The sequence below is a fragment of the Quercus robur genome, chromosome 4 (genome assembly GCF_932294415.1).
Source record: "Quercus robur chromosome 4, dhQueRobu3.1, whole genome shotgun sequence".
NCBI classification, from domain to species: Eukaryota; Viridiplantae; Streptophyta; class Magnoliopsida; order Fagales; family Fagaceae; genus Quercus; species Quercus robur.
The window spans coordinates 7,320,346-7,347,306 of NC_065537.1; the positions used below are offsets into that span (position 1 = coordinate 7,320,346).

Below are 26,961 nucleotides of genomic sequence, written 5' to 3' on the forward strand. Positions count from 1 at the left end.
TGATTGTAACTTCTCTCTCTTTTTCTCTCTGTCTCTCTCTGAGTCTCTGAGTCTCTCTCTCTCTCTATCTGAATGACTGAATAGTCTAAATTGAAAATTATGAAATGAATAACTCACTCTCTCTATTCTTTAAGACTAACTCACTCTCTCTTTTGAACCATATGTCAATAGTGGCCGAACTTTAACTTGATTAATATTTTGTCTGTTTTTGACTTTTTGAATTTGGCATTTTGTTTTGGTGTTGGTGCTAGCGTTGGTGACATATTAATTGTCAGGGTAATGTTTATTGTGATTTGTGGTTGTAAAACTTTCTAGTTCGCAGCTGGTTCTTGTGATTGGAGGCATTAGATATGAGGCTTTTGCTTGTCTGATAGTGAGGTGAGAGGTGAATGTGGAGAAATTCTTGGGACCTCCCGGAGGACCACTGACATGGTCCTCCTGGGTCCTGCCATCCAATAGGGAAGTGTCATCTAGCCATTTTATAAAACTCAGCTCCACATCGTCTTACCCATGAACTAAACTATAGTTAGCAAAACCAAAGCAAGGTTAAAACAAAAACAAAACTCAGCAACCCAAACGTGTTAACCCAAAATCATTTGTAACCTTCTGAGTTCTAACCCAAGTTCTAACTCAGCAACCCAAACCTTTTCTCTCCCCCTTTACCCACACCCGACAACCCAAAATCAAAGCCAAAATCAACGGCAACGGCAACAGTAACGGCAACAATAATGATACTCTGAGCTCATTCAAGCGTGCGAGAGCATGGGTGTCACTAGATCGAACGAAGAGGCCGCTGCTTTCGCTCAGGTTCTCAACGAAGCCGGCGTCATTCTTCTCTTTCGCGACAAGGTCTACCTTCATCACGATAAGGTCGAAATCTCTCTCAAGCAGCATCCTTGCCGAGAAGCAAAGATAGGACCCAAAGCCCACAAGCTCCGATCGGTTTTGGTGGTCGTGGGAATTTTGGGTTTTGGTTTTAAGACTCATGCCCATTCGATCTTAACAGGGATGTGGTTTATGAGATGAAGAGCATACAGATTTTTTTTTTTTTTTTTTTTTTATGGGAATTTGAGTGTTGTTGTTGATGCTGCGAAATTGATGTCCCAAAGTTTTGAAGAAAGATTGTATCAGTAGCTTTGAAGAATTGGTTTTGTGTGATACAAGGCCAAAATACTGAGGCACGTGCTAAGGCAATGGTGTGTATTAAGGTGTGTTGGGTGATGCACAGCTGTGTGCATTGAGGTGTGCACTAGGGTGCGCGGGCTGTTGCTGTATTGTGCGTGAGCTGCTTCTGTGAGGTGCGTGGGCTGCTGCTGTGTTGTGCCAAAAAGTTGAGCAGTTGGTTGGGATGAGGGGTAGTTAGTTAGTTAGGCAGTTAGGGCAGGGTTGTTAATCATTGGGTAGTAAATTAGTTACTTACTGTTAATGCATTGATTAGTGAGATGTAATCATTGATTAGGGGATTAGTTAGTTAACATGGATTCTGTTACATAAATAAGCTGGATTGTATTGATAAGGGTCATAAGGAATAACACATTTGATTTCACTTGCTTCCTTAATTGCTCTGTTTTTGGTGTTTGGATGTCACTGTAATTTTTGTTCATTTTGGCAATAAAATTTCTCAATTGTTGGGCAGCTTGTTGTTGAGTTGGAGCTTGTTCCCAATTATATGAATTGTTTTTGAATAGTGCCTCTCTCATTGAGTATCTGGGCAAATTATTGGTATTGTTGTTAAAAGGGAAATTTCTCATTGAGAAGTGTAAGTATTTTGCTTTGATGGATGAACTCCTAAAAAAAATAAGGTGCCGATTCATCTTTAAAAAGGGACATGGAAGAAAGAATTCTAATACATCATTTCCCTCCCAAAACCAGGTTAGAGGATCATAAGTATATTAAAATAACCATATCTATGAGAAAAGATTTTTTAAAAAACATTGCTTAAGGTAGGCTGATGATTGTTATAAATATATTGAATGGTCCATGTGTTCTTCTTTGTGATCAGAAATCAGTTTTTAAAAATGTTTGGTGTTGACTTTATTAATATTTTTTTGTTGATTCCCTCATCCCATGTGATAAACTGTTGCCTGTTTTCCTAAAAACTTTGAAAAGGAGAATTATGGACAAGTTGGTTTTTCCTTATGAAGATTTGCTTCTTCTTTTGAAATAGCTTGGTATAGGCTTCAAGTACCTTTTTGTGCCTTCTGTTGTACTTAATAGTGTCTATTCTATAGCTGTTTTTTCTTTTTTTTGCTGAATTATTTTTTTCACTGGATGTCTATTCTATATCTGTTTTGGCTACTAAATCTTCTATGCACTATAACTGGGCTATGCCACCAAGTGTGTAACTCTCCTTTTGTTTTGTTATCAAGAAAAGAAAAAAAAAAGTGTAGTGGGTTGGGCAGTTACTACCTCTCTCTTGTATTCTGATAAGTGCCTGTGTAATTGTGTAATTGTAAGTGGTAGGCCAAACAGGTAGGATTCTTCATGGCATACTTAGTAGATGCATTAACGGGTCCTTTTGTGGTAGGCCAAACTGGCAATTTCATATGCAAGGTAGGACTCTTTGTGACAATCATCAGTGTGATACTTTTAAGATGAATTGAAGATTTTGAGAACCTGAAAAAGCTAGCTGATGAGGCTACCTTCTATGACAAGCAGTGGCAAGCATTATGGCAAGACCAAAATGCTGGTGCTTTGGAGCAAATTGGAAAGAAAATTAAGTTTGCCTTGTATAAATTTGTTCTTTCACTGTGTTACAAAAAGTCAGGACTTAGGACTATAATAGGCACCGGATTTGCAAGTGAAGGAAAATTGTATGATGATTGCATAATGCATCTGCTAACTGTTTTGGACTACATAGTTTTCATTTGGCATTGCTGTGGGAAGTAGAGCTTTAACTGTAAATTTTAGTAGTAGAGCTTTTGTGATACCAAGTTATGATATTGCTGGTGTAATGGTATAAGTAGGTAGTCAAGTGAAAAAGGTGAGGATGAAATATATGGAGACATAAATGAGAGAGCATTGAAAAGGCCTAAGCAGTTTCATTATCTTGCATACTACCCAGGATGCTCATGGCCAAAATTTTTTATATACAGTAGCTTTACATCAATAAAATTTCTAACATTTCTCTCAAAAAGCCATCACTAATAGTATAACAAATGAGAAATTTTATTGTCAAAATGAACAAAATTTACAATGATATCCAAACACCAAAACAAAAAGATGAAAGTCATCTATAAACGCAAAATTTATTTGCAAATACAATAACTATACCAAAACAACTATACCAAAACCACATAAACAATTCACATCAGAACACACTTCCTACAAGTCAGTAGCAAGACTACAACCAAATACCACTAATACAATCTTGCCCACAACCAAATACCACTGATACAATCTTTCTTCAAAACTTTGGGACATCAATTTCGCAGCATCAACAACAACATTCAAATTTCCATAAAAAAAAAAAAAAAATATATATATATATATATATATATATATATATATGTATGCCCTTCATCTCATAAACCACATCCCTGTTAAGATCAAATGGGCATGAGTCTTAAAACCAAAACCCAAAATTCCCACGACCACCAAAACCGATCAGAGCTTATGGGTTGTGGGTCCTATCTTTGCTTCTCGGCAAAGATGCTGCTTGAGAGAGATTTCGACCTTATCGGGATGAAGGTAGACCTTGTCGCGAAAGAGAAGAATGACGCCGGCTTCATCGAGAACCTGAGCGAAAGCGGCAGCCTCTTCGTTCGATCTAGCGACACCCATGCTCTCGCAAGCTTGAATGAGCTCAAAGTATCATTATTGTTGCCGTTGCCGTTGATTTTGGCTTTGATTTTGGGTTGCCGGCTGTGGGTAGAGGGAGAAGGAAGGTTTGGGTTGCTGAGTTAGAACTTGGGTTAGAACTCAGAAGGTTACAAATGATTTTGGGTTAACACGTTTGGGTTGCTGAGTTTTGTTTTTGTTTTAACCTTGGTTTGGTTTTGCTAACTAAAGTTTAGTTCATGGGTAAGATGATGTGGAGCTGAGTTCAATGTGTGTTTTTTTTATTGTTATTATTGTCAATATATAAAATTTTCTTTTTATTAAACAGTATAATTTATGTTTATTGAGGAACGCCCTCGAAAAAATTTCTAGAACCGCCATGGTCTCTTCTCCCAATCATACATCACATTACCACACGTCACATTGGGTAATAAAAACCGTGATTTGATCTATTCAATTATTGAGGAAAGACATTGAACAAAGAAAATTGATAAAACAAAACTAGTACTTTTAAGATAATTGTCAAAGATATGTTAACGGTGAGGTGCCACTTAAGTAATTTTAGAGAATATAGAGTCAATAAAGTTAATTTTTTAAGTTCATTTATCATTTCAGTATTATTTTTAACCACCTCATAAATTTATACAAGTTCTTTATTAGATGGACATCACAATAAATCATTCTATGACTTACTTTGGACTGAACTGAAGAAGGGGACTATGAGCAGCAATCTTCAAAGTAACGTAACTTTTCTTTTTATTCTCAAAAAATTACAATATCACGCATCTGCAATCAACTCTACCCATTTGTGACTCTTTTCTCAGTTTCTTCCTCTCTTTGTGTTCCAACTTCAAGCTCAATAATCATTGTATTAAAGTTAAGTTTGATTTACTATTCTTTTTCCCCTTTTCTTTACTCATTAGCCATTTATGAAGCAGACAACTGGTCTTCATTGCTCCAATTTCCAAGAGAACGTGCACCACATGTGTGATTAAAATTTGATGTTTTCATCGATTGAAGTGGTGGCTAAGTATGACTCCTCTTTCTTCTTTAATTCTTATTAAAATAATATATATTATACTACATAACATTAATATATATATATATATATATATATATATAACTATTATTAAACTACTATACATCATATAATATATAAAAAAAAATAGAAATATAACATGATTTTATGGGCTAAGCAAAACAATTGATCATTATTATTATTTTTTTTATAGTAATTGATTATTTGATTAGATTTTTCATATATTGAGATTTGTCTACTTTCTAGCAAATCTTTCATTTATTATTATTTTTTTATGAATGAATAATTTTTTATCCCCTTCTTGGTCACCTTTATATTTTCTTCTCCTTTATTTTGATGAATATATATATATATATATATATATATATATACATATATATATATATATATATATATTATGGTTTTTTATATTTTTTTTAAATAGTAATTTTTGTAGATGAACCACCAAACCCTATGTCTATAATTGTATATGATTCGTTTAAAGTTTAGATTCATTAAAATTTAAAACTTATTATTTTATGGGTTCGTGTACTTTTTTCTTTTTCTTATATTTCTCTTTTGAATAATCATATATTTTTTGAATTGTTTCAATAACTTATTCTTTAATTATATATCTTATTGGCATTTTGGAATTTTTAATATCTAAATTTGTGTTAGTATTTGCAATATTTGAACATGTTTAGCAAATTTTAATGACTATACCATGTATTATTCTTTTGAAGGTAATCAATTTTTCTTTTATATTTCTCTATTGTGTAATCATATAAATTTTGTTTTGTTTCAAAAATTTATAGGAATTATTCTTTAATATTTTTGGGCCTTTCAAAAGTTTTAACATCTAAATTATTCTTTTCATAGTAACACATCTTTTTCTTATATTTATCTGTTGTGTAGTCACACACACACACACACATGCACATATTATCTATAATTTGTAGGCTCTAAATCTTTTGATTCATTTCAATAGTTATAGCCATGAATTATTCTTTTGAATGTAATTCATCTTTCTCTTATATTTTTTTTTTATTGTTTAGTCAAATATATATTTTGTTTTGTTTCAGTAATTTCTAAGCCGTGACTTATTTGGTTTTTAATATTTTTTGGTTTTTTAGAATTTTTAATATCTAAAATTTCATCATTGAAAATAACAAAATCCATGCAAACATTAAAATAAAAGTTAATGTTATATAAATATTAAAAAATTATAAATAGAATAGTATTCCTGAATACGGATTTACTTTATGTGAGTAAAATATAATATAAGATTTTTTTTCTCTTAATGTTTAAATGTGCATTTTTATACGGTATTCCTGAGTAGTTAATGTAAATTCATGCAATATAATAAAATTTCTATGTTATTTTACAAATTTTTTTGTATGCCATTACACGCTCAAACAATGACATTTTCATCAAATTGTAACACAAATTAAAGTCATACAAAAGCAAATCATGCAATGGTATAGTTTTTTAATCAATTTAGGATTTTATAAAATTATTTTAGCCTATCTCACAAATAGATAAGTTCCCGTACATAACATGGATTAGCGACTAGTATTATAATATTTTTGCACTAACAAATTCCAGCCATTATAATAGTATTTCTTATTGAAATTTTTGTCTTGTCTTTTGGTTGTTTTTTCTTTCTTTTTTGATGGATAAACTAAAGCCTATTGGGTTTTGGTATAAGTATAAATTCACATATAAAGATTCATAACATATTATATTGGCTTTTCTCAAACAATTAAACTTATACTAACCTCATCACGCACGCGCTTTTTTTTTTTTTTTTTTTTTTTTTTTTGTGGTCTTGTTTTGTAGCAAAAAAAAAATGTGTAAAAAAACATGTTTTATTTTATATATAATTTTTAGTTTGAAAATTTAATTTATAAGTGGATAAATCAATTTGAAAATCAACAAAAGAGTGATCCTATTTTTGAGGCAATGTTTTAGTAGAAGTTAGAGTTGTATTTTTACCAAATTATCCTTTAGTTTTGTCTTTACTTAAATATAGGGGTGTAAGAATATTTTTGAACTAAAAAAATGAGAAATCCAAACAGGAAAACCTTTTAAATAATAGTATATAGATAATATAAACATATAAATAATATGTTTCTAAAAAAATATAAACAATATATATTTTTTAAATTTATTATATTAACAATAATTCTAAAACGGTACCCCGATCGATACCGAAATATTTTATTTTCTAACCCAAATTGAAGCAATCTCCATTACGGTATTGGATCGTACATTGGTGAAGTTTTGGAATGGGCAAAACATCCTTTTACCGTAGCTGGGACCACCTACCACACAACGTTAAAAAGCATGGCTTTGTGGCTATTTCAGAGCAGATGACCTTCACCTTCACCTCCATCTCCAAAATCCAAATATTTTACCATGTTTGCCACCCCCACCACCACCACCCTGCCCACCATTTCCACCCCCCACTCTGCCTCCAACACCGCCAGCGCCAGCATTTGAGTTTCCTCCACTCTCACCTTTTCCGCCATTGCCCGATTTGCCGCCTTTCAGTGCATCACCACCACCACCACCCAAACCTCTGTCACCACCAGACAACACATGGCCACCACCAAGTCAACCACAACCACTACTCACGCCGCTCCTTCTGGTGTGTATCTTGGCTCTAACAATAATAACCACCTTCGTCACAATGAAAATTTACAATTCTCTACGAAACCCGCCTCCGGGAGAGCAGACACAACACAACCAGGGTCAAGGACGGGCTGAGGAGCATTCAGTCAATATACTGTACGTAGTGATGTTAATATGGCCCTGGCTTACAAAGGTGCCGGGGACTAGATCACATTGACCGTCATAGATAGTGACTGGTGAAGGTAATTTTTTCCCTATCTGGATTTATTTTTTCCCAGTTTTTACCGTTTGGTCAGATCTGAGTATCAGAGTATTTGAGTGTTAGAGGTTCTGTAACGTTTTTTTTTTTTTTTTTTTTTGGGGGGGGGGGGGGGGGGGGGAGGGTGGGGTGGGGGTTGTGGGGTTTAGTTTTGGAGTGCTTTTATTTGACTATTTGGGTGAAATGTTTCTTTATATTGGTGTTTAACAAGGTGTGGATAAGTTAAAAGGTCTTTTATGTCGTAAAGAGGGTTGTATCTTTCCCAGAAATTACTATTGTATATGCAGTTAGGTTCTTTTAAGCTTACCTCAATTTAAAATTCTTTCATTAAACGGATGGAGATTGCAGAAGCCCTTGGCAAGCTGGAAGAAACAGTCTTTGTGTTTGTGGTAGGCTTACTTTTATTAAGAGTACATATAAGTATTCCGTTGGTAACAGAATGTTAATAATTTAAAAAAACTGATGGGTTGTAATCATATAGTGGTCTAGTCAAAATTTGAATTCATCAGAACTTTTATAATATATATATATATATATATTTATTTAAAAATTAGCTTTAAAAATATTAATTGACATTCACAACAAAGTAAATAAATAATTGTAAAAAAAAAAAAAAATTCCTACAAAATCTAATATAAACATAAGTTGTAATATATTTTTTTAATACCTAATTCAATTTACTCAACAATCTTTGGTCCACATGATTTATTCATTAATTCCCAATTGTTTGAACTCATTATTATCAATCTCAATCAACTATAAGAATATGTTTTATATGATTAAATAAAGAAAAAAAAAACCAATTCATAATTATTAACAATCAAAGTGAGAGAATAATCCAAATATTGAATGGATGTGTTTTAATTTTCTTAATATTAAATTTAATGCTACATCATAGTTCCATATTGAGACTAACATCTATTAACAGAATGACCAATTAGCAAACTTTAAAGACTAATAATGTTTAGTTAGCAAATTTAGAGACCAATAATATTGTTTTACATTTTGTTTTTTTCTATGTCGGCATCTGTTTCTTTAAAGTTGGAACCAGGGAAGTGCCTTTTAACCTTTTTTCTATGTCAATGAGGGAAAAGTAGGTTCACATAATCACAATACAAGTATCCATAAAAATTTCTGCAATTCTTGCGCTCAAACATGTGACATATTGCTTTCGGTGGAAGATGCTTGCCAGCGTACCAAGGTCAAACCTCTAATGATGATAAAACTTATAATAGACTATACTTACTCAAGGTCAAACCTCTAATGATGATAAAACTTATAATAGACTATACTTACTCGTCTGTTTCCTATTGTACTTTGACAAATCAAATTAACTTTTGGTGCTATAGACTGCCAAGAAAGGTTTTTAACGCATTAATTGTACCATAAACCTTTTGGTGTAGTAAATTCCTGTTCGTAAACCAAAAATGCTAGTGAAGCTGCAACTTCATGACACTGATATTGCCAAAAAGATCATCTCTATGCCAGTTTCGATTCATGCTGGTTTCACTGATGAAACCATTTGGCCTTACACAACTAAATAAACAGTAAGACACGGAAATATGAAAATAAATATGAACTTCTCAACTAAAGAACAAAAAAGTATATAAATATATCTCAAGTGGTCATCCCCACTTTTCAATTGATACGAGGATATATGTTTGATATATAACACTTGAGTACAGGTGATATATATATATATATAGAATCGAGTACAATTGATATAAACTGCTTGATGCATTAATATATTAACCCAAATATAAAGATGCTTGACAAGAGGGGTGCTTTCATTGTTAAGCCGATCAATGGCTGCTCTAAGAATTTTTTTTAGGGCAGTCACTGAGAAATTTAAATTACCACAATATTTTTCTTGGTACCATTTTTAAAAAAATGAAATTAGAAATTATTTTTATTGAATAAGTTGAACGAGCTATAAATTTTATCCTTTTGTTTTATAATAGGCTTTCTGTTGAATAATTTTTTCACTTCTTGTTGTTTGGTCTTGCCTTGTTTTTGTTTGGTTTATGTTTGTTGTTATTTGAGCTAATATTTATTGTCATTATTTAAGCTTTAAGAAAAAAAAAGGATTAAGAATTATGTTTTGAAGTAGAATTAATTTTGGAGTAATGTTACGTTCATAACATTTTTACAATAAATCTTATACAAAAAGTTGTTATTAGTGGGTAAAAAAATAATATTAGTATTTGGCCCAAATTAGAATTAGTAATAATTTACTACATTAGATTTGTTGTAAAATTATTGTGAAAATATTGTGAATGTAATAAAACTACTTTTATTTTGTTGAACCCAAATTTTTATACTTTTTAAGTCAGGGTATTCATAATTTTTATTTGGATGGTCACAACAAATTAATTTAATATATAATATTTTTTTGATATATATATATATATATATATATATATTTGCAAGTTAGGGTGATCATGTGACCATCCTAATTTGCATGTAGGGCTGCCACTGAAGCCATAGAAGATTGGCTAGATGAGAGGCCCTTTTTTCTCATGAAAATATTATTTAAAAAGGTTCCAATTATTGACCTACAATGATTGCGTCTATTACTTCTCCCATGACCATGCGTCACATTACAGCGCGTCACATTGAGTAATAAAAATTGTGTTTTGGTACATGTTTGTGTTCTGATAGAATTTATTGTGCATCTACGTTTTCTATTTCACGTTTCATTCATTTTTTTTTTCAATGCATGAACAATAAAATCATATGGATTTATTGTGTAGGAGACAATTATCACTGTTCACACACTGTAGCAGCATTGTTCACACACTGTAACAGCACTGTTTATGAATTTCAAAATATTAAAAATGGATCCCACGGTATTATTTACACATTTAAAAATTATTTTGTTACAATATTTTCAGTTTTCAGTTTCAGCAAAAATAAATTGTATCCAAATTGACCCTTGATCTATGCCTTTATTGAGAAAAGACATTAAACAAAGAAAATGGAAAAACAAAGGTAATAGTGAGTGCTTTTAAAATAATTGTTAATAAATTATAAATCATGTTAACGAGTAATAAATATATTAGCATTTTTCACTTAGTAATTAATTTTGAGCTACAAGACAGTAATACTTGTTATGATCCTTATGGACAATGTTGATATCCTATAATTGTTTGTGCAACTATTAAATCTTTTTGTTTGAATGATTTTTCAAGTCGGAAAATTTTTAGGTATTTTTGGTGTTCGAAGAAATTGTGCTCCCTCCTCTTACATTTATGGTGGATCCCACCATAAATTTAAAGAATGGATCCTACCATAAATATAAGAGAAGAAAGCATCATTTTCCATGCTCTGAGAATACCTAAGAATTATTCTTTGGAGTCCATTTTAAAACATCAGCAATAGGACCCCACATAGAGCTTCTGACAATCAGCTTGTGGTTTTAATTGAGAGCTCAAACAAGGAGTTCTCTATCTGTCTTTTTTGACCTTGCAATCATAACTAACACCATACATATAAATATATATATATATATATATATATATATATATATATATATATAAAGGTTAATCTAACACCATTTCTATAAGCCAAGAGTGATTATTATACTAAAAGACTTTATATCACATTGGACCATATATCTCAAACTAGGAGATTCCACCAATAGAAATTCATATATATATTTGTGTGTGTGAATAAAAGCTGGAAATTCTTTTGTTATTTAACAATAAGGATTAGTATTGTTAACTTGCCATTGGATATCCATTTGACTTATTCTCTGTTTGGAGCTCCTTTGTTAATTATTTTTTTTATTTTTTATTTTTACTAAATGTTACATGATAAAATGCTCGAACTACATGATAATCGATTAATCGAACATCAGCAATTTGATTCTTTTTGACTAGTAAAATGCAATCACATTTCCATTGTAGTTTATTAGGCTTCGTATTTGTTTCAGGCACTGGAGAATGCGGCATTGCTTCTAATACTCCATTATTTTGGTTTTGTTACGTAGATGGACAATAAAAAAAAATCAGAGCAGCAGTTCAGATTTATCCATCCTTACTATCGGGGCTATACTATTGGATGGTAGTGGTTTTATACTATTACGGCTATGTATTATGGAATATTGTTTTAAGTGTTTTGGATGATTATGTATTAAAACTTGGATGGTGTGGTATGTGGTAGCAAAATGAGAATTATAATGTTGGAATTTTAGTTGTACAGTCTATTTTCAATTACTTCTACTCTACTCTCCTCCCCTTCACTCCCCCTCCCTCTTCCCTCAATTCAAATGGGTTTGACAATGATAGTTGTGGAATTTGTACTGTGTTGCTTTCTCCCAACTAGCTGAAGCTGGATGAAACCCTGTTTCTCAACTTGATTTGCATTCACAAGTTTCTTTCTTTAGCTTATGTTTTAGCGTGCTACTATAGATAAAGATGTGTAACGTTTTATGATTTGTTCCAACAAAAAACTGTTTATTGCTTTCTGGTAAACAGTAACAGGCTTGAGTGCAACGTGTGAGAAACCTTATTCAATATCTCACGTACTTGAGCATTCCTTGCACTACTAAACATCTCCGTGTACATTTGCATCTTATAAGCAGTTACTAGTAAATTCCTATGTGATTAACCATTAAAACCAAGTAACCAACAATGGGCTGTTGTGGAGCTCAAACAAATGTCTGAGTCTTTTTTGTTGCTAAGCTAATGTGTCATGCCTCGAAACCAAGAGCTAGGCATATGACAACAGTCACATACTTATAAAGTTTATACCCGAAAAGTGTAAAAGACCTTTTTAATAACTAAAGAATTACCTTCAAAGAAAATTTCAAAATTTAAAAATATCTTCAATAATGCAGTTCTCAAAATATCTCCAAATAATAATCTTTCAACATCAAAATAAAAATAAACTAAACCCTTTAAGTCTTAAAGTCTACACAAATGGTAATTTTAAACATAAAAGTTCAAATCTTACTCTATTGATTTCCTAAACTTCACTCATCATCCCAGCGGAAGCCCAAACATATATTACACTTCCTGATCAGAATCTGAAAGGGGAAAGGGGCGCTCAGGGGGGTGGGTGAGTTGACAACTCTATGAGTAATCAAAGTCCTAATAAGTTTTACCAAGCAAATAGATCTGTAAAATAATAAGTTGTATATAGAGCCCGTTTGGATAGGCTGTTCACAAAACCTTAACGCGTGTTTTAGACAAAACGTGATTTGCCAAATCGTTTGGCTCCACAAAATTAGCACGTTTGTGTTTTCAAAATCCAGATTTTTCACGTTTACAAAACACTGCAAAGCTTTGCTTTTTCAAAGACGCAGATGGGCTAACTGCTATTTTTTTCTTCAGAAAATAAAAATAGCGCCAGTACGATAAGAAATACCAGCTTTATCCCTTCCCCCATGTATACCGTACTGGAACCTTGGCTGGTACAGGAACAATAGTATTTCGTTCCGGTTTAAATATCGGCCGTACCGGAGTCATTCTGGCAATACCAGAGCGAATACCAAATTTTGGATACCGGATTTCTAAGAAATTGAAGGTCTTTGAAGAAGAATAAAAATCGAAGAAGCAGTTGAGGCTTTTGTGAATCTTTGAAAAAAAATTTCACCTGTCGTTGCAGATCAATCAAGCTGCTGCTTCTTCTCATTTCCCCGATGCTACCTCATGAACTTCTTCTCTTCTTTTGCTTCTAGCAAGTTCATTCTCCACCAATATTACTTTTTCTTTGTTTTATCCGGCTGTGAATCTCAATGCAAAATTTTGAAACTTGTGGTCAGTGATGGGAAGTTAGAAAGACAAGTCTTCAAGTTCACTTTTTACCCATCCAAATGGTCATGTCACTCACATGGCCTATAGATGGTGTATTTTTTATTCCCTTTAAGAGCATCCACATCAGTTGGTGGATACTCTTCTATAATACAAAAACTTCCTCATTTTACACATTTTGGCCAAAAAATCTCCCACATCAGCTCATGTAAAACTATGTAAAATCTTCTAAAAATTTCCATGAGCTACAGTAACCGTGCATATATACACGGTTACTGTAGCTCGTCTATACATTATTATAATAATTTCTAATTTCGCTCGTTTTTCTCTCTCTCTTCTCCATCTGCACAACCAACACCTTCATCATCATCTGCTTCTTCCTCTGATACACACACTCCCACAGTCAAAATCAAAAATCAACCACAAAAATAAAAAATCAACCACAAAATCACCCAGAAACACCACAAAACCAAACACACCCACACACGGACACACCAACGGAGACAGAGAAAGTGGATCGGAACTTGTGGCAGATCGGCATGCTTGGATCGGAGTGCTTGGATCGACGTTCTTCTCGTCGTGCTTGGATCAGAGATAGAGAGAGTGGATCGGCGCTTGAGGCGGATCGGCGCTTGTGGCGGATCGGCGTGCTTGGATCGGAGTGCTTGGATCGGCGTTCTTCTCGTCGTGCTTGGGTCGGAGTTCTTCTCGGCGCCGTGCTCCTTGCTTGGATCGAAAGTTTAGAAAGTTTGGAATAGAGAGGAGTGAAAATCTTGGAATAGAGAGGAGTTTCAGAGAAACTCTAGAACAGAGTCTCGTGAGTGGAGAGAGAGAGAGGCTTGTGAGTGGAGAGTGGAGAGAGAGGGTTTGAGATAAAATAATAATAAGAAAAGTAAGAAAATGATTATTTAAATAAATAAGATGGTAGAATAGATGAACTGATGTGGGTGTTTTGTAAAAATGAATGTGTAAAATAAAAAAAAGTAAGTTTTTAGTGTAAAAATGGATGTGTATAATACACAAACTGATGTGGTTGCTCTAACCGTGTTATATTACTACTCTTTAACTCAAAAAAAAAAGTACAGTAGTATATATAAATATATATATACGGGTTATCAAAAATATATATATTATAATAAACTATATATTCTGTACATTAGTTAAATAATATCATATATTTGTCAACAATGATCATTATTGGCTCATTGCTGCTAAGAGATTTTGGGAAAAAAAACTTTACCATTGGTGGTAGAAGTATAGATTCTTTGATGAGGTTGATTTAAAAAAAAAATGACAAACCTTGAATACTCACTTTTTTGAAACTGTATGGATGACTTAATAACAATCCAAAGGGAGCAACATAATTAGTTAGGGACCTTTGCCTTATGAAGTGGAGGTCACCACTGTTCCTCTTCCTTGGGGCCAAAACTTGTTTATCTTAAAAAAAAAAAAAGGATGACTTAATGACAACATTATCTACCTCCACTCTTAAGTTTCAACTATTTGTCAATGACTTTGATGAGCTCTACTTATTTCATGGTCTTAAATTTACTTTAATACTTGTTTGATTCCCTTGAGTTATACCAATTAGCTCTGCTTATTTTTTTTAGTAATTATTTTAATATAATTATTTTCCTAATCATTTTAATATCTTCCTCTTGTCAGGGTTTTTTTTTTTTTTTTAAATTTTAAATTATATAAATTTCTCTCCATGATTCCAACAACAACAACATTATTATTGTTATTATGAATGTAATTGTCAAGCTTAATTACATATTTTCAAAAATAATTAAAAAAACACTGATTAAAAGAAAAATGACAAAATAACCTTAACAAAATAGTTAAGTCCTTTTTTGGAATTTACACTCCAAACAATCATTTTTGAAACAGCTTATCCAAACGCTTAATGTAGCTTTAAAAATAAAAAACTCATATTTTCACATTTTTACCAAACGCTTATCTTTGGTTTTTAAAATGATGTTTTCAAAATGCACATTTTAAAAACGCACCTTTATGAACAGCCTATCCAAACAGGCCCATAGATCAAATATTTTAAATCTTACAAATATATCATAAATGGATTAGAAATTAATCTGTTTTCCATATATATCAAAGCTATAGTTTACAATAGGTTCCAAAAACGCATAAGCAGTTTCAAGGACTTAAAACAATTCAAATATTCAACATAATTCGTATTTTTACCAATCTTTACGATTATGGTCACGCTATATCCCCGTGACTAGGCATTAGATTCAAATGAAACTATGTTTTGTGCTAATGTATATCCCCCGTTAGCTGAGTCCAGAAACACCATAGGCTCGTGATGCCCCAAATAGAACTAGTTTCAGTACCAATGAATAACTCTCATTGGCTGGGTATTAGAGTCAAAGCATAGTCAAATTGTCTAAAATCGTATATATCAAATCATAGTTCAAACAAAAATATATTTCATTCAAATACATACATAAAATCATATATTTAGTAAATCAAATACATTTGAGATAATTCTTTATTCTTTAGTTTAAATCAATATAGCTAAAACAATTAAATAAAATTATAACAATTATAAACAATGTTCAGTAGTTAAAATACGTAAAATAAAACCAATTAGGATGAGGTTACTTACCTCAGCTACCTCACCACAAAAGAACTTCTCCCTAACACTTTCTCTAAACTTATAACGGTATCTGATCAGAATAGAAACTGCTAAAAATATCCCATATCTATCTACTGTTATCTCCCACCAAAATTCCACCTAATCATAAATATTTTTCTTTATATATATATATATATATATATATTGTTTTTTTCTGCCACAAAGCCTTAGAGATAAGACCATAACTCCTATTACTATGTAGGCATGTGGGCCATCTTCAAGTACGTGTGTTCCTTTGATTTTTTTTTTTTTTTTTCCTTTTTTCACCTTCCGCCATTATCATCTTTTGAGATGGTGATAACTCCAAGTACAAGCTAAGCACATGACCTTACGGAAAAACAGCCATTATTCCTTTTTTTCTTTTTTTACACTATAATTTATGACTTGTTAGGCTTCACTGACTTCCTATTCACCCCTACGAAGACTAATAAACAAAATATAATAATAAAAAGAAGATGAAGGCTACTTTGTTTCTTGTTTTTTTTTTTTTTTTTTGCCCTCATTTTTTTTTTTTATAAGAGGGACACTTACAAAGACCAAAAACTGAACTACAACAGAGAGTAGAAAGAACAGCCCCACTACAAACAGTCCAGCTGAACCAAGTTTCTCACAACAGGGGGAGACACACCCCTCCAAACCTGGCTAATATTATTACATTTTGCAAAGTGGGCCAACTCATGTGCAACCCTGTTGAAATCCCTTTTCAGGTGCCGAACTTGCTAGCTATGAAAACCTTCAAGAAAACCCGAAATACCATGGACAATATGGCCTAGACCTCCGTTGAAATCTTTCACCAAAATTTGATGAACAACTGAAAGAGAATCCAATTCCACAATGACTTGATGCAGGTCCAATTCTCTTGCAAGAATGATTCTTGCCTCTATAGCCAATGCCTCTGTCTCATCCACCGAGAAGCAGCCAGGAAGAACTCTGCAAAGAGCAGCAGCCACCTTTCCTCTAGAGTCCCTAATGACCACTCCTATGCTTGACCGCCTACCATCAACTTCCGTAGCTCCATCAGTGTTTATCTTAAAGACCCCAGCTTGAGGTTTTTTCCACCTAACCTCACAGGCCGAAGGACCCAGCCCACAAAATTTCACAGCCTCTCTGAAATCAAATAGCATACTGATAGCATGATTCCATACTTGATCCGCCCCCTGACAAACCATCTCAAACACTCTCAAGTTTCTACTACACCAAATTGCCCAAGCCACCACAATCAGTAGCTCCATGTCTCTCGGAGTACCACACTCTAGCATCTTTAAAGCTAAATCTGAAAAATCCATGTTTTCAGTCCCTATCACCATTGGGCACTCCTTCCACAACTCCCAAACATTCTTAGCACCAACACACTTGAAAAGAGCATGGTAAATAGACTCAACCTCCTGCCCACACACGAGACACATTCCATCCGTATTCACCCCCCTTCTTCTTAAATTTAACATAGTTGGTAAGGCATTAACACAAGCCTTCCAAAAGAAAATTCTAATTTTTGGGGGAATTTTTAACTGCCAGATCTGCTTCCAAAGAGGGGTTCTAGGATCGCCATAAGAACTCTCCCCGCAGTCTGATGAGTTAATCACCAAAAGTACAACTTTTTAAGGCAAAAACTATGTAGAACTGGACCTAATCACCATGCGAGCACTTGCATCAGTAAGAAAAAGTGTTGAAATATGCATATTATGACAAAAAAAAAAAACACTCATATTAGCAGATGTAAAGTTGTGCATAAATGCACAAGTGTTATAGTAACTATGCATATATGCACGATTACTGTAGCTCATGCTTTTAATATTTTAGTATTTTTTGGTAGTGTTGGGTATGTTCAAGAGAGGGGTAGTGAGTGAGGAAATAATAAAAAATTGTAAAAGAATAAATATTTTATTGAATAGATATGTAGAATAGATAGACTAATGTGGGTGTTTTGTAAAAATGGGTGTGTAAAATAGAAAATGTACTTTTTTTTGTGCAAAATAGATGGAAAGTTTGCATGAGCTGATGCGGCTGCTCTAACCTTCTACAAATTCATCTATACTTACAAACTAGACCCACCATGACCATGCCTAATTTTCTACAGATCAATCTACACTTAACGCAATAGTGGCCTAGGAAAAGAATAATTATTATCGAAACAGTACAAATACTAAAAATATAATTTAATCCCTTCTTCGATCACATCATAAAATTCATTGAGTATTTAAATAGTTTCACTTCTGGCCAAAATACCCAAATAAAATATACTCTAATTCCAAATAAAGCTTAGATTTGACAAGAAAGAGATTCTCAAGCTTTTACCTCAATTGTGTAGTCAAACCTTTTCTACTTGAGTATTTTGGGTAGTCTCCTCTCTCAAAATATATATCATTATATGATAACTTAAATTAGATTATATATTGCTAGGGTTTCAACCTTATTTTCTAAAAACCTCCCTTAGTAATATTAAGTATAAAATTGACCCCATAAACAAATTTACTTAAATACCCCTCCTTTTAAATCTTTTTTTTTTTGGGTATCACATTCTCCCCCCCCCCCCCCCCCTTAAAAGAAGTTTAGTCTTCTAAACTTGACATACCTGAGTCCTCAAAAAGATACGAGTATTTCTCCTTCATTTCATCTTCTAACTCCTATGTAGCCTCTCTCACAAACTGGTTCCTCCATTGAACCTTGACATAATGTATGGTACGATGCTTCAACTCTTACTACTTCTTGTCCACAATTTTAACTGTATGTTCTTCATAAGTTAAATCATCTCTTAATTTTAGAGGCTCATAATCTACTACATGACTAGGGTCTGGAATGTATTTCCTCAACATTGAGACATGGAAAACATTATGTACCCCTGTTGACACCCTATTTTGCAACCCGTATTTAACCTCACATGAAGGGTAAAAGGGTAATTTCACATTGGAAATATGCATCTTGATTCTGGTAATTAGATCCTTAATCTCATTTCACCAAAATGATCTTGATGTTGTAACGATCAAATCGACTGGTCATGAGCCCTAATCGGACCATTAGATTGAAAGTTATCATCAAATCAAGTTTTAATAGCTGAGATGCACTATTACAAATTGAGTCTGACTATATGTGATTATGAACAATTGATTTCAATTGGTTATAAATATAATCAACTTGAGATAGATGATGTGTCATAATTTGATTGGTTAGGATTACATTTTATGATAGAGTTGCAAACACCTAATTAACAAGATAGTTAAACATTAATTATTCAATGAGTAATTTGTGCAATTATCTTTTAATTAGAGTAAATTAAGAGCCAATTAAGTCTGAAATGGGAGTGATTGGAGCCATTTAATATTAATTGGGAGCTAATTTGGGGACCTATTAATGTTAATTGTTCTGAAACCATTTTCTAACAAATGACCTCTGCTTACTGTTTCATTGATATCTCTCAGAATATTTTGAATCTGTGAATGAGGTTATTTTTCCCAGAAACTAGACATCCGGAGTTTCAATTTGAGCACAAGAATGAGACAATTCCGATCAGAATTGAGGCAGATATGATTTTTCAAAGTTGGCTCTATAGGCTGTGACAGCAGTTACGGGAAAACCGAATTTTGGCTTGCTCCTCACTCCCACCAATCTTTCCATTTAATGCACCAGATTTTCCCAAAGGCTAAAATGAGGTCTAGGTTCATGATTCCTTGTCAACTCTCATTAAATAGCCTTCCATTCATATTTCCTCCACCACTACTATATAAACCCCCCTCTCCTTCATTCAAAAGACACAAAAAATCCCCCTCTCTTCTCTTCTCGAGTTCTAGTGAAGTTGAGTAGTCTTGTTATATCTTGGTCTTCCTGAGACTCAAGGTATTGAGTGAGACTCACTCTCCCTCTCCTAGTTCTTCTTTTCCTCCACCCTTAGGACCCCCATCAAGAATCTACTCCTCCATTACATGGATCTTGCATGAAGGTATAATCCCCTTCCCTAACTGTTTGCTTATATGTCATGATGAGAATTTAAGATTAAAGCATGATAATTCTCTTGAATATGTTTGAATGTTCCTAATTGTTCTTATGTGTTCTTCACATGTTTTTAGTTGTTCATCACATGTTCATGTATATCACTAGATTTAATCTTAAATCCACATCAAAAATATGAAAAAACATGTTTGTTTAGTAATTCTTTCAAATTCTTGAATCTAGGTTATCACTATCCACACACATTCACTAGAGTTCATTTTTTTAATCCAAACGTCATGCTTAATAAATTGAATTAGGGTTTATCATATGCACACACATTAAATTCAACATACAAATTGATTGACATATTGGATGATGTGATATGAATGTTGGCCACCATAGTCTAAAAGACCGGTTTCACCGGGTAAGGTGGGTGCCTAACATCTTTCCATCTTGTAACATAGCCTCCGAGCTTAGATCAAGGGTTAGTAGATCAAATACTTATCCATGTAATTTTTTATTTTTAGATTGTGACTAGGAAATAAAGCCATGTACTTTATCTTAGATTGTATCTAGGACCAAAGCCATGTAATTTTCCTATGATCAATGTAAATTTAATTTCAAATTAATAAAATGAGGAATTTTTCATTCATGGTTTTCTTATTTTTCCAATAATTAAATAAGTGGCGACTCCATTGTAAAACCCTTAATCTAAAGAGAAAAATATAACTAGTCGAATCTCCATTTTGAGACACAATAACACGACTCCACCCATTCACGTGGGTTTGGCCCAACATCCTATAAAAACGGGCCGGGGACGCGGTCTCTCGCAACCCCTGATAAAGTAGGTGGTTAGGCGAGCCTATAAGCAACCTTACCCATCCTTTCCAAGACTTTAAAAGGTCCTACAAAACAAGGGCTCAACTTACCTCGAAAACCAAACATCATAACTCCTTTAGTAGGTGAAATCTTCAAGAACACATTATCACCCACTTGGAACTCTAATTTCCTTCTTCTAAGGTTTGCATAACTCTTTTGCCTACTTTGAGCCGTTTGGAACCGCTTTTTAATCACTTGAATTTTATCCACTGTTTGCTATACAATTTCAGGACCCAACAATCTTCTTTGTCCAACATCATCCCAAACTATAGGAGACCTACACTTCCTACCATACAAAGCCTCATATGGTGCTGCTTTAATACTTGCTTGATAGCTATTATTATATGCAAACTCCACCAAAGGTACATGTTCATCCTATGAACCTTTGAAATCAATTACACAAGCTCTCAGCATGTCTTCCAATGTTTGTATAATTCTTTCTGAAAGTCCATCTGTTTGAGGGTGAAAAGCTGTACTAAACTTCCAATTAGTACCCATTGCCTTATGCACACTCTCCCAAAATTGAGACATAAATCTTCGGTCTCTATCAGACACAATGGACACAGGAGTACCATGTAATCTCACTATTTCATTGATATACAATCTAGCTAACCTTTCGAGTGAGAAATCAATCCTAATGGCCAAAAAGTATGCAGATCTTGTCAACCAGTCCATAATCACCCAAATTGCATCTTTACCAATAGAGGTTCTAGGCAGCCCCGTCACAAAGTCCATAGTAATATTCTCCCACTTCTATTATGGGATTGGAAGAGGTTGCAAAAATCCAACAGGTCTTTGATGCTCAATCTTGACTTCTTTACACACTAAACATTGAGCAACATATTGAGCAATCTCCCTCTTCATGTTGTTCACCAAAACGTCTCCCTTAAATCTCGATACATCTTAGTGCCTGTTGGGTGTCTTGTGTAACTCATGTTATGAACCTCCTTTAGAATTTTTGCCTTAAGGTCTAGATCATTTGGTACACAAAGCCGATTACCAAACCTTAAGGATCCATCCTTATGAATGCAAAACTCAAATTGAGAGACTAGATTTATCAAATCTCTTATCTTCTACAATTGTGGACCATTACTTTGTGCAACCTTTATGCTTTCAATCAAGGTAGGTTGAACTCTAAGGTTTGCCAATTGTACCTCTGCTTCATGAAACCGTACTTCTATCCTCATCTTCCTCAAATCTTCCAGGATGTGTTTTTGAGTAGTCGTCAAAGCTGTCAAATTTCCTGCAGACTTCCTACTTAAGGCATCAGCTGCCACATTGGCTTTTTCAGGACAGTAACTAATAGTCAAGTCATAGTCCTTTAATAGCTCTAACCATCTCCTTTGTCTCATATTCAACTCTTTTTGAGTAAAGAGATACTTAAGGCTCTTGTGGTCAGTGCATATCTCATATTGTTCTCCATACAAATTGTGCCCCCAAATTTTTAGAGCAAAAACCACCATTGCTAACTCCAAGTCATGTATGGGATAATTTTGCTCACAAGGCTTCAATTGTTTAGAGGCATATGCCACTACTTTCTCATGCTGCATAAGAACACACCCCAAGCCCTTCTTAGAGGCATCACTATAAATGGTGAAACCTCCACTACCCAAAGGTATGGTGAGAATGGGTGCTAACACCAACCTTCTCTTCAATTCCTAGAAGCTTTATTTACACATTCTAGTCCACTCAAACTTAGCTCCCTTGTAGGTCAAGCGAGTCATAGGCATGGCTACGTGAGAAAATCCTTCAATAAACCTCCTGTAATAACTAGCCAGTCCCAAAAAGCTACAAACCTTTGTCACACTGTTTGGTCTATTCCATTCTACTACTGCTTCCACTTTCTTAGGGTCAACAACAATCCCATCTTTAGATACAAATTCCCAAGGAATGCAACACTTTCTAGCCAAAATTCACATTTTTTAAGCTTTGCATACAACTTCTTCTCCTGCAATAGTTGCAGTACAAGCCTCAAGTGATTCTCATGCTTCTCCACACTCTTGGAACATATCAAGATATCATCAATAAAAACCACAAAAAATTTATCTAAGAAGCGTTTAAACACCCTATTCATCAAGTTCATAAAGGCTGCTGGTGCATTGGTTAAGCCAAAATGCATCATCAATATTTCATCACCAAAATTTCATAATGGCCATATCTTGTATGGAAGGCTATCTTGGGCACATCAGCAATCTTAATCTTCAATTGATGGTAACCGGAACGAAGATCAATCTTAGAGAAAACCTGTGCTCCTAGGATTTGATCAAACAAATCATCTATCCTCGGTAAAGGGTACTTATTTCGCACTGTCACCCCATTCAGCTCCTTATAATCAATGCAAAGTCGCATGCTCCCATCCTTTTTCTTTACAAACAACACAGGTGTACCCCAAGGGGAAACACTAGACCTAATGAAGCCTTTGTCAAGTAGCTCTTGAAATTCTTCTTTTAATTCCCTTAACTCAACAGGTGCCATTTGGTATAGGGTTTTAGAAACTGGGCTAGAACCTAGTAATAGGTCAATAGAAAACTCTATCTTCCTACCTAATGGTAACCCTAACAAGTCTTCTGGAAACTCTCTCACTACAGAAATGTCCTCCAACTTCAATTCACCTTGTTGTGTGTCTCTCATGGTGGCCAGATATCCTTTACACCCTTTCTTCAACATATGTAAGGTTGAATTTTATCAACCATCTTATTGGCTTTATTCCGTGCCAAATTTTCTTATATTTTAGCAATTAATAACCCTGTATTTTCGTGGGAATCATGTAAGGATAGTGAGTGAGAGAGTGTGAAGAAATGCTCAAGATTGTGCAAGGATACAGAGACTCGCGGCTGGGACTCACAGGTGACTCGTGACTGGCAAGCCGCCAACTGCAGCACATGAGTGAAGCGTGCAGAGAAGATGAACAATTACGCCAGTTGGAGCACTACAGGACAAAAAGTCCAACCTGGCCGTTCTGTTAACTCGTGGCTTGAACACGCAACTCAGTCAAGTCATGAGGCCAAGCCGCCAGCCAACTCTGTTTTGAAAAACCTAGCTCTTCGCATTTCACTCTCACCCTAGTATAAATACCCCTTATACCCATGAAATGTAGAGAGCTTCTAGAGAGAATTTTGGAAGAGAAACCCTAGAGAAAAACAAGATTGACTCATCCACAATCTTCACATAGAGACTTTTCAAATTTCTCTACTCTCTTCCTCTCCATTGTTACATCCTTGAGAGGTACATTACCAAAACCTTTTCTCACCATACCCATATCTGTGAGAAGGTCATTTGGTGCTTTGCCAAGCAGTTAGGAGGGGACCAATCATATTGGTTGATGCTATGGTCAAGTAGCGGAATCCGGTAAGCTAAAGAAGAAATAAGTTCGGTGTAATCTCGTTGGAGTAGGAGCTTGGAGGGCTTAGATACACTGGGTAGATTGGGCTTGGAGGGTTTTCTACTATTCATGTATCTCAACTACATTCTTTAGTGGATTATTTACCGTTTGGAGGGTGGCGGAGAGGTTTTACGTTGAGGACTTCGATTTCCTCTTCAATAATACATTGTTGTATTATCCTTGTATTTGCATCTCTCTTCCCTTAATCTTTGCCATTTAATTTCTGCTGTGGATGTGATTTTATTTGGTTTAGATCGTTTATCAAATCTGCATTAAGCTCATGTTCATATTTCGCACATTAATTGTTTGATATTAAACTTGAATTGGTAATTTGTTAATTGGGGGTTAAAACGTTCATAGCATTTTATATACTAATTGAACTTTCAATTGGTATCAGAGCAGATACACTTGTTTTGGTTTAAATACCTAAGTGTGATCCTTGACCCCTTATGTTATTTGCCATGGATAGTGCTTTGTATGCCTCTATGCATGTTTTGGATGTTGATGAATGTAACATACCACGTGTTTGTGAAAATGCCTTTGTGAGTGATACTCCTCATGATTGTGATTCTATGTTACATGAATCTTTGGGTGTTGTTGATATTCCAAATGACAAACTCTTGAAGAAAAAGGCTAAGAAGTTTCAAAAGAATTTGAGCAAGATATTTTGTGAAAATGATGATTTGATTGCTAAGCTCAATGAATCCAACAAATTGGTTAAAAAATATAAGAAACTTGTTGAAAATTCTCTTGAAAAACTGAAAGAGTTTGAATGCTTGAATATGGACTTGGATGATAAACTTGTTTTGTCTAACAAACTTGTTGATGAGCTAACATGTGAAAATGAATCTCTTAAGATACATGCCAAGTGTTTGATTGTTGAACTTATTGCAAAAAAGGATGATAATATATGTTGCAATCATGTTATGGTACTCGATTTCGTGCCTATTATAGGTTCTACCTCAAAGGACAAATCGATGTACATTCCTCCACATAAAAGAAATCAAAAGGTGGAGGAGAAAGGCTGTTAAGTCAAAGCCTTCGTTTAAGTCTCAACCTAAGGTTGTGGATGGATCTAAGTTTGTTCCAACTTGCCGCCATTATGGTGTGATTAATCATATAAGATCTCAATGTCATAAGTTGAAGAGGGAACAAAACCATGCTGCTAGATCCCTTCTGTAAGGTTGAATTTTATCAACCATCTTGTTGGCTTTATTCCATGCTAAATTTGCTTATATTTTAGCAATTAGTAACCATGTATTTAGATGGGAATCATGTAAAAGTAGTGAGTGAGAGAGTGTGAAGAAATGCTCAAGATTGTGCAAGGATGCAGAGACTCGCGGCTGAACTCGTCGGTGACTCACGACTGGTAAGCCACCAAAGTTGGCACACGTGTGAAGCATGTAGGGGAGCTGAAGAGTCATGCCAGCTATTACACTACAGGACAAAAGTCCCAAGCTGGCCAAGCCGTTAGCTCGTGGCTTGAACTCGTGACTCAACCTAGTCACGAGACCAAGTCGCCAGACCCTATTTAGGAAAAACTGACTCTTCGCATTCCTTTTTCACCCTACTATATATAGACCCTTATACCCACGAAATGTAGAGAGTTTCCAGAGAGAAACCTTAGAGAAAAACAAGATTGATTCATCCATAATTTTCACATAGAGACTCTTCAAATTCTTCTACTCTCTTCCTCTCTATTGTTAAATCCTTGAGAGGTATACTACCAAAATTTTTTCTCATCATACCCATATCTGTGAGAAGGTTGTTTGGTGCTTTGGGAAGTAGTTAAGAATGGATCAATTTCATATTGGTTGATGCTATGGTCAAGTAGCGGAATTTGGTAAGCTAAAGAAGAAATAGGTTCGACGTAACCTCGTTGGAGTAGGAGCTTGGAGGACTTAGGTACATTGGGTAAATTAGGCTTGGAGGGTCTTTTACTGTTCATGTATCCTAACTACATTCTTTAGTGGATTATTTACCACTTGGAGGACGGCGGAGAGGTTTTATGCCGAAGGCTTCGGTTTCCTCTTCGATAACACATCGTGTGTTGTCCTTGTGTTTGCATCTCTCTTCCCTTAATCTTTGCCATTTAATTTCTACTGTGAATGTAATTTTATTTGGTCTAAGATTGTTTATCAATTCTGTTATATGCTTATGTTCATATTCCGCACATTAATTGTTTGATAATAAGCTTGAATTGATAATTTGTAAATTGAGGGTCTAAACGTTTAAGGTTTTTTATACACTAATTGAACTTTCACCTTCCTAAAAAGTCTAGTGGACCTAAACACATTATTTGTCACCATTGTGGTGCCTTTGGTCATCTAAGACCTCAATGCTCTAAGTTTTATATTTTTTAAAGAATCAAAAGAAAAGAGAAATTTGAGCTTCTTGGAAGTAATACTAAAAATGGTAAACCGGATTTGAGTGAAAATAACATGTTGTTAAAGAAAGTGTTTAATACTCTTAACTCCTTATCTATGTGCATCTCCGGTTCTTATTTTTCCAACCTTCGTCTCACTTCTCATGAGACACTCATTCAAAACAATTGTTGTGTTTGGATGAGGAAAGGTTTCTATGGTTGAGCTTTTGTTCTTTTGGTCATTGATCTAATTCTTTTGATCTTTGTAGGACCCTTCATGCATTAGATACTTCATTGTCATGCATTAG

The 26,961-nt window shown here is 34.2% G+C and overlaps 1 long non-coding RNA gene and 1 pseudogene across 1 annotated transcript; one reads left to right on the forward strand and one right to left on the reverse strand.

Moving 5' to 3' along the window:
- The window catches only part of LOC126720478 (protein SUPPRESSOR OF K(+) TRANSPORT GROWTH DEFECT 1-like), a 47,601-nt pseudogene that overhangs the window by 5,255 nt on the left and 15,385 nt on the right, over positions 1–26,961 (reverse strand).
- Positions 7,097–11,885, forward strand: LOC126720479 (uncharacterized). Its single transcript, XR_007653424.1, has 2 exons — positions 7,097–7,674; positions 11,626–11,885. It is a non-coding gene; the product is annotated as an uncharacterized LOC126720479 (long non-coding RNA).